Raw genomic sequence first — 9,999 nt, 5'->3', positions numbered from 1 at the left:
TTGCAAGCCTCACCCTTTTTCCTCCAAACATAACGATGGTCATTATGGCCAAACAATTCAATTTTTGTTTCATCAGACCAGAGCACATTTCTCCAAAAAGTAAGATCTTTGTCCCCATGTGCACTTGCAAACTGTAGTCTGGCTTTTTTATGGCGATTTTGGAGCAGTGGCTTCTTCCTTGCTGAGCAACCTTTCAGGTTATGTCGATATAGGACTTGTTTTACTGTGGATATAGATACTTGTCTACCTGTTTCCTCCAGCATCTTCACAAGGCCCTTTGCTGTTATTCTGGACTGATTTGCAGTTTTCATACCAAACTACGTTCATCTCTGGGAGACAGAATGCGTCTCCTTTCTGAGCAGTATGATGGCTGCGTGGTCCTATGGTGTTTATACTTGCGTACTATTGTTTGTACAGATGAACGTGGTACCTTAAGGCATATGGAAATTGCTCCCAAGAATGAACCAGACTTGTGGAGGTCCACAATTATTTTCTGAGGTCTTGGCTGATTTCTTTTGATTTCCCATGATGTCAAGCAAAGAGGCGCTGAGTTTGAAGGTAGGCCTTAAAATACATCCACAGGTACACCTCCAATTCAGTACACCTCCTATCAGAAGCTAATTGTCTAAAGGCTTGACATCATTTTCTGGAATTTTCCAAGCTGCTTAAAGGCACAGTTAACTTAGTGTATGTAAACTTCTGACTCACTGGAATTGTGATACAGTCAATTAAAAGTGAAACAATCTGTCTGTAAACAATTGTTGGAAAAATTACTTGTGTCATGCACAAAGTAGGTGTCCTTAACGACTTGCCAAAACTATAGTTTGCTAATATCAAATCTGTGGAATGGTAAAAAAATGAGTTTTAATGACTTCAACCTAAGTGTATGTAAACTTCTGACTTCAACTGTATGTACTGTATACTTATAATAATATATTTTCAAATTGTATACATCAACATGAGGCAATTTAATATGAACAAATAGTAATTAACAATGAACAATAATATATTTAAATGAAACATTAACTTAGATTAATGCTGTAAAAAAAAAAAAAAAACATTGTTAGTTCATTATACCCAATACATTAACCAATGTCCAACAACAGCCTTAAATAAACACTGCTTATGAGATCAGCTTCATTTGACCTCATTGCAAGGTCTCTTGAAGTGGCTATGCTCACACTCACTAAACCAGAAATTAAACTTGCCGTCTTATGTAACTAACCAACTGAATAATTTACTGTCTGTAATTTTCTGGGAACGTTGCATATGATAAACATTTATTACCAATTTGCACCAATTATTATCAAAGTACCACAGTATTACCATGTGATACCATCACTGTACCATGGTACTGCCACAAATGGTATAATGCTGTATTTCTTCTTAAAAGTACTTACTTGATTACAGGATACAGTATGTTCCTCTTTAAAAATGTACAATACAGGATATGGGGCCTAGGCATGATATCAAGAATAGCTTCTTTTATTTAAGACCTGCCAATGTGCTAGTGCTAGAAACAACAACTGAGTGGGTAATATGAGTCAGCTGCTATTCAACAATGAGAAATGAAATGTGTAAAACAAATGCACCTAACTTTAGGTACTGAAAGTAAAATAATAATAATAATAATATATGAATACACTGCCGTTCAAAAGTTTGGGGTCACTTGCCTGAAATGTTTCTCATGATCTTAAAAATCTTTTGATCTGAAGGCGTATGCTTAAATGTTTGAAAGTAATTTTGTAGACAAAAATATAATTGTGCCACCATGTTAATTTATTTCATTATAAAACTAAAATTTTATTTAAAAAAAAAAGTTTTTGAAATGGATGACTTGGACCGAATAATTAAGAAAAGCAGCCACTAAGTGCCCAGCATATAGATGGGAACTCCTTCAATACTGTTTAAAAAGCATCCCAGGGTGATACCTCAAGAAGTTGGTTGAGAAAATGTCAAGAGTACATGTCTGCAAAATCTAGGCACAGTGTGGCCACTTTGAAGATGCTAAAATATAACATAGTTTTGATTTATTTTGGATTTTTTTAGTCACAACATAATTCCCATAGTTCCGTTTATGTTATTCCATAGTTGTGATGACTTTACTATTATTCTAAAATGTGAAAAAAAAATTAAAAAATAAAGAATGAGTAAGTGACCCTAAACTTTTGAATGGTAGTGTGTGTGTGTGTATATATATATATATATATATATATATATATATATATATATATATATATATATATATATATATATATATATATATTTTATTTTTTTATTTTTTTCTCCATATTCCTAAGCTATAAAGAAAAAAGAAAATGCTATGTTTGGTGTGACAATTAAAACATAAGTAATGTAACAATGATATATAAAAGGGGAAAGACTGAATTTAAGAAAGCTTAAATATGATCACATACTTCTGTAGATATCCAGATACATAAAACTATTTAAATGCCTGTTGGAAAACAAAAATGTATCCAAAGCATACTATTAGAGTGAAAAGCAAATCTGTTTAAAAAAAAGTTTGTTTGGTCAAAGACCATCCAACATTCCAACCCACTAAGATCACCAAGAAATATAAAGTGCTGTCTCCTATTTGTAGTCCCCTCAACTTTAGGAGATAGAGCCTTGTTCATAAGCGCAAAAGTTTGCAGGGAAAATCCTACATTATTTCCTTTTCTAGGAGGTAATGTGGGGAATTAGCCAGAAATCACACAAAAAAGCAAGCTCTGGAGTGGGAAAACATCTGGGAAATAACTCAATGTACTGTATACAGGCATGTTGCAATAGAACATACAAGAAAAGAAATGCCCTGCAGAAGAACTAATGCAACCAATGTCAATGCAACAAACATCAGAAATTAAGCTATTTTGCCAGAGCATACAAAACTTTAGGCTTGTGGAACTCACACTGCATATCACAAAATAAGAACAGTGTGTATTGTTTCAGATTGTATACCTGCAGAAAATAATAGATGAGCTGTTTATAGATTCTGTCACTAATGAGCATGCAATCACTAAAAGAGAACCAAACTTTGCTGAAGTGAAAGTAGGGACTAATAGATACAAAGCCATATTTAAGGTTGAGAATGGTGAACAGCATAATGCAACAGTATACTGTATGAAATCAGGGCCACTATAGTAAACCCTCAGGGTATAATGGCAATGCATTTAATATCAAAGGATCATGATACATCATGATGGCACCCCGGATGGCCGTCTCGGTGTGGAGGGCTCCTATTCTTTTGTTGTTTTTGTTTGTTTGTCCTGTGTTTAGTAATCTTTTTCCAGTCAGTTTTACCAGGGACGAACTGCTGAACATTCGGCAGCATATACCAGACAATCTTTTCTCAAATTTTGAATATTTGGACATTTTAGTTGGAGGTGCAGCTTTGCTGTTCAAGAGACCCAGGCGAGGGAGATGAGCAGGCACACTGGTCAGGCTCTGTCGGCGCGGCTTTTGAACAGTGCTGCCGAGCATTCATCTAGCGAATCTTCGCTCCCGTACAAACAAGGACTTTTCAAACTCTGCTGCCTTGTGCTTCACAGAAACCTGTCTGAGTGAAGCCATTCCGGACAGCGCGTTACATCTGCCGGGCTTCCAGCTGTTCAGAGAGGATCGCATTGCAGAGTTAATGGGGAAAGCGAGAGGCGGTGGAACATGCTTTTACATCAGTAAAAGTTGGTGTACAGATGTAACAACATAAAAGAAGATGTGCTGTCCTAATTTGGAAGCGCTCTTTATTAACTGTAAGCCTTTCTACTCGCCGTGGGAGTTTTCCTTGTTTATTCTGGTGAGTGTGTATATCGCGCCAAACACGTGTTTGAATGCCCTGCTGCAACAGCTGGCTGAGATCACAGACACAGAACAACAATACCCGGACTCAGTTATTACTATTCTTGGGGATTTTAACAAAGCAAATCTCACACGTGAACTGCCCAAATACAAACAGCACATCACATACCCCACCAGAGACAGGAATATACTGGATCATTGCTACACAACAACAAAGGATGCATATCGCTCTGTCCCTAGAGCAGCTTTGGGACTCTCTGATCACTGTCTGGTTCATCTTCTTCCAACCTACAGACAGAAATTAAAATCAGCCAAGCCTGTATTAAGGACTGTAAAGAGATGGACCAACGAAGCAGAGCTGGAACTACAAGCCTGCTTCGATTGCACGGATTGGAGTGTTTTTGAGGCTGCAGCCACAGACCTGGACGAGCTTACAGACACTGTTACATCATATATCAGTTTCTGTGAGGATATGTGCATTCCTACTAGGACTTATTTAACGTTCAACAAGACAAACCGTGGTTTACAGCAGAACTCAGGCAGCTTTGTCAGGCCAAAGAGGATGCTTACAGGTATGGGGATAAAGTCTTGTACAGTCAGGCCAGGAACACACTGAATAAGGAAATCAGAGTGGCTAAAAGAAGATACTCTGAGAAGCTGAAAAACAAGTTTTCAGCTAATGACCCTGCATCAGTGTGGAGTGGCATAAAACAACTCACAAATTACAGGACTCCTACCCCCAACCCTGTGGTGGACCAACAACTGGCTGACGACCTGAATGTGTTCTACTGAAGATGTGAAAGGTCCAATCTCACACCCCACACCCACTCTGACTTTCAATTCACACAAACACCAACACCTCCTGCAACCCTCTTCCTCCCCCCTCCTGATACTCAACCTGCACTTAAGATCTGTGAAGAAGAGGTGTGCCATGTCTTTCAGAAACAAAAGACTAGGAAAGCTTCAGGCCCAGATGTTGTTTCACCCACGTGTCTTAGATCATGTGCTAACCAGCTGGCCCCCATCTTCACACAGATCTTCAATAGATCACTGGAGCAGTGTGAAGTCCTATGATGCTTCAAATGCTCAATCATCATTCCTGTCCCAAAGAAACCAAAATCACAGGACTTAATGACTACAGACCTGTCGCCCTGATGTCTGTGGTCATGAAGTCATTTGAGAGACTGGTGTTGGCCCACCTGAAGAACATCACTGGACCCATTCTAGCTCCCCTTCAATTTGCTTATCGAGCAAACAGGTCTGTGGAGGATGCAGGCAACATGGGATTGCATCATATCCTGCAACATCTGTACAGACCAGGGACATATGCAAGGATCCTTTTTGTGGACTTCAGTTCGGCTTTCAACACCATCATCCCAGCTATTCTCCAGACTAAATTACACCAACTCTATGTTCCCACGTCTATCTTTCAGTGGATTACCAACTTTCTGACGGACAGGCAGCAGGTTGTGAGACTGGGGAAATTCACTTCCAGCACCTGTACAATCAGCACTGGTGCCCCCCAGGGATGTGTGCTCTCCCCACTACTCTTCTCCCTCTACACCAATGACTGCATATATATATATATATATATATATATATATATATATATATATATATATATATATATATATACACACATATATCAACATGGCACCTCATGGCAAAGAACTCTCTGAGGATCTGAAAAAAAGAATTGTTGCTCTACATAAAGATGGCCTAGGCTATAAGAAGATTGCCAAGACCCTGAAACTGAGCTGCAGCACAGTGGCCAAGACCATACAGTGGTTTAACAGGACAGGTTCCACTCAGAACAGGCCTCGCCATGGTCGACCAAAGAAGTTGAGTGCACGTGCTCAGCGTCATATCCAGAGGTTGTCTTTGGGAAATAGACGTATGAGTGCTGCCAGCATTGCTGCAGAGGTTGAAGGGGTGGGGGATCAGCCTGTCAGTGCTCAGACCATACGCCGCACACTGCATCAAATTGGTCTGCATGGCTGTCGTCCCAGAAGGAAGCCTCTTCTAAAGATGATGCACAAGAAAGCCCACAAACAGTTTGCTGAAGACAAGCAGACTAAGGACATGGATTACTGGAACCATGTCCTATGGTCTGATGAGACCAAGATAAACTTATTTGGTTCAGATGGTGTAAAGCGTGTGTGGCGGCAACCAGGTGAGGAGCACAAAGACAAGTGTGTCTTGCCTGCAGTCAAGCATGGTGGTGGGAGTGTCATGGTCTGGGGATGCATGAGTGCTGCCGGCAATGGGGAGCTACATTTCATTAAGGGAACCATGAATGCCAACATGTACTGTGACATACTGAAGCAGAGCATGATCCCCACCCTTCGGAGACTGGGCCGCAGGGCAGAATTCCAACATGATAACGACCCCAAACACACCTCCAAGATGACAACTGTCTTGCTAAAGAAGCTGAGGGTAAAGGTGATGGATTGGCCAAGCATGTCTCCAGACCTAAACCCTATTGAGCATCTGTGGGGCATCCTCAAACGGAAGGTGGAGGAGCGCAAGGTCTCCACCAGCTCCGTGATGTCATCATGGAGGAGTGGAAGAGGACTCCAGTGGCAACCTGTGAAGCTCTGGTGAACTCCATGCCCAAGAGGGTTAAGGCAGTGCTGGAAAATAATGGTGGCCACACAAAATATTGACACTTTGGGCCCAATTTGGACATTTTCACTTAGGGGTGTACTCACTTTTGTTGCCAGCGGTTTAGACATTAATGGCTGTGTGTTGAGTTATTTTGAGGGGACAGCAAATTTACACTGTTATACAAGCTGTACACTCACTACATTACATTGTAGCAAAGTGTCATTTCTTCAGTGTTGTCACATGAAAAGATATAATAAAATATTTACTAAAATGTGAGGGGTGTACTCACTTCTGTGAGATCCTGTATACATATATATATATACTTTATTTTTTATTCAATTTTTTATTATTGTTGCTGTTTTGTATTGTTGTGCACTGGAAGCTTCTGTCACCAAGACAAATTCCTTGTATGTGTAAGCAAACTTGGCAATAAAGCTGATTCTGATTCTGAAACTCACATGCAGGTTCAAGTGTGTTGTAGTTGGAAGAATGGAATGCTACGACAGATTGTCATTCAGCAGATGCTTTTATCCAAAGCAAACACAGTAAATTTACTCTGTAGAATAACATTTTCCTTAGAGCAACCTCTGGTTAAAGGGTGTTTCTCTGCAGCAGGGTGTTTCTAAGGTGATTAGTGATATCAAAGTCAAATTCTTAAAAAAAGAATTGTTGTCATGAGTAGTGCTGAATAATATTTCATAAATTATTCTTTATAAAATAAGCAGCGAAAAAATTGTTTCAAAATATAATTTAAAATGTAAATACCTTTGTCCACTAAATCAAAGTCATGTGGTGTAAGCAACATCGTGTTGTTTATATTTGTAAATAAATAAATAAAATAGAGGACTCCTTTAGAACGTTGTTTAAAAAAAAAGAAAATCCAATATTTCGACATTTCAATGAAAAGTCATTTTGTTCAGGTCATGTGGTGTAACACTATTCTTGATATTCTTGACTCACAAATTCATGATATTTGAGAAAAAAATTACCTTGAACAATGTGTTTGAATTTGTTTTTATTAAGGATCAAGTTGTGTTCTCTTATGTGTCCAAGGTGCGAGGACATTTTTTTAATACCCTTTACTTGATGGCTATACCACATAACAAATTTAAAGTCATTAAATATTTATGTTTTTAGAAAATGCTATAAATGTTTTAAAAAATGTATGAAACCAAAATGGACACAGATTACAGACTCTATTTTCCGTAATCTATTTTTGTGAGTGTGCTAGACTTGCCATGTGTGAGTGAAACGTGCAATGACCTAAGCTAATTAAAATTTTAGTGAGAGCGCAAAGTGTTAGTAGGTGTAGGTGGGAGTGTTTTGCTATTTGTGGTTGTGATAAAGTTAATGTCTAAACTCTGAAAATATGGTGGAACATCAAATTATGTCTGTAGCTGTCTTGTGAAACAAAACAGAAAACTGTGAGATTTGCTAAACTATCTGTTTTATTTTTCAGTTATTATGTTTATATTTACAATTGTTTTTATGATCTAATTTGTATTGGTATCTTTCCACCTGTTGTCATAGACTGATCTTTAGTCACTGCAAAAGATGCCGGTGAAAGAAGTTGGAGAGGGTAAAATGTTTGGATTTGGTAAACTATTTTTTTGACCATTTCTTTATTTTAATTATATTTTCATTTCGTTTAAAGTGTCATTTGAATTTAGAAATGTTTAAAAAATAAAATTGTTTCAATAATCACATATAATTGTTCTAAATCGAAATCTAGAGGTAGAAGTGCATTCCGATACAATCACAATGATTGTAGTCATGATTTGTGTGTCAGTAGATGAAAATAATTAATAATACTTACATATTTACTTACATTACCCTATAATTTAACGTGCGTACATCCAAATCCTGATGAGAATAAAATTTTCATAGCATATAAAAAGAGCATGTCCGTATTTAGCCCTAGCATTCTTAAAATAGGGCCCTATTCTACAAAAGATTTCTCCTTTTTTTATAACCTCGGAAAACCTTATTAGTCAATGACCCAAAAATGTATTTAGCATAATATTTACTCAATTTCAGATACAACTTTAACTTTGTAAAAGTAGCAAACAAATTATGGCGCTTCAATATGGGACAATAGGCATCCTGTTCGGAACTTCTTAATTTCATCCAAAATATGGGAAGTCCTGTGAACTGCATGCTTTGAGTGTCATGGACTGATCGTCATGCAACATTCGTAATTCAAGTCAGTCGTGAGGTGCACGTTTAATCCAGACTAATATTATGCACGTTTCACAGAAATGCACACTTCACTGAAAGAAAACTATGGATTTGCGCAAGTTTTATGAGGTTTGTGAATTAAATCTTTGAGATAATGTATATTCAATTAGCTGATGCAGATCATTTAAAAATAACAAATATCGGCCAACAGCCTCTAATTCTAAGCCATGTGAATCATGGTACTGTATTTCCTAGTTGACAACTACTGGCCACACTAGCAGACAAGAAGCAACAGTACGCCTCGAGAAGACCAGTGAACTTTAAACCAATCACTCTCTGAGGAGAGGTCCTTGCCTGAGGTCTGGCTGCTGGTTCACCAAGAATCTGTGGTTGATCAGCACCAGAGTAAAATATACCTGGGAAGTACATCCTGGGTGCTGAGTTACTTTTGCTGGGAAATGAGGATGTTAGAGCCTTGTTGTATACTTACTTCAGGCTTACTGTAAGCATAGGTTAAAGTCATCTAGAGCACAACTCTCTACTAGGGACTGCTTCTCCATCATGGAGAAGATCTGCTTCTTGGCCTCCAGCTCGAAATGTACCACACGTAGCTCAAACATGCCCCCAACTGCAATAGACACAAATTCAGTGCATCCAGAAAGTATTCACAGCGCTTCACTTTTTCCACATTTTGTTATGTTACAGCCTTATTCCAAAATGGATTAAAATCATTATTTTCCTCAATTCTACAAACAATACCCCATAATGACAACGCGAAAGAAGTTTGTTTGAAATCTTTGCAAATTTATAAAAAAAAAAAAAAAACACACGTACATAAGTATTCACATCCTTTGCTCAATACTTTGTTAAAGCACCTTTGGCACCAATTACAGCCTCAAGTCTTTTTGAGTATGATGCTACAAGCTTGGCACACCTATTTTTGGGCAGTTTCTCCAATTCTTCTTTGCAGGACCTCTCAAGCTCCATCAGGTTGGATGGGGAGCGTCGGTGCACAGCCATTTTCAGATCTCTCCAGAGATGTTCAATCGGGTTCAAGTCTGGGCTCTGGCTGGGCCACTCAAGGACATTCACAGAGTTGTCCCGGAGCCACTCCTTTGTTATCTTGGCTGTGTGCTTAGGGTCGTTGTCCTGTTGGAAAATGAACCTTCGTCCCAGTCTGAGGTCCAGAGCGCTCTGGAGCAGGTTTTCATCAAGGATGTCTCTGTACATTGCTGCATTCATCTTTCCCACGATCCTGACTAGTCTCCCAGTTCCTGCCGCTGAAAAACATCCCCACAGCATGATGCTGCCACCACCATGCTTCACTGTAGGGATGGTATTGGCCAGGTGATGAGCGGTGCCTGGTTTCCTCCTGGCATGACGCTTGCCATTCAGGCCAAAGAGTTCAATCTTTGTTTC

Source organism: Myxocyprinus asiaticus, chromosome 15 (genome assembly GCF_019703515.2).
Source record: "Myxocyprinus asiaticus isolate MX2 ecotype Aquarium Trade chromosome 15, UBuf_Myxa_2, whole genome shotgun sequence".
NCBI classification, from domain to species: domain Eukaryota; kingdom Metazoa; phylum Chordata; class Actinopteri; order Cypriniformes; family Catostomidae; genus Myxocyprinus; species Myxocyprinus asiaticus.
Note: the sequence above shows the minus strand (reverse complement) of the source record.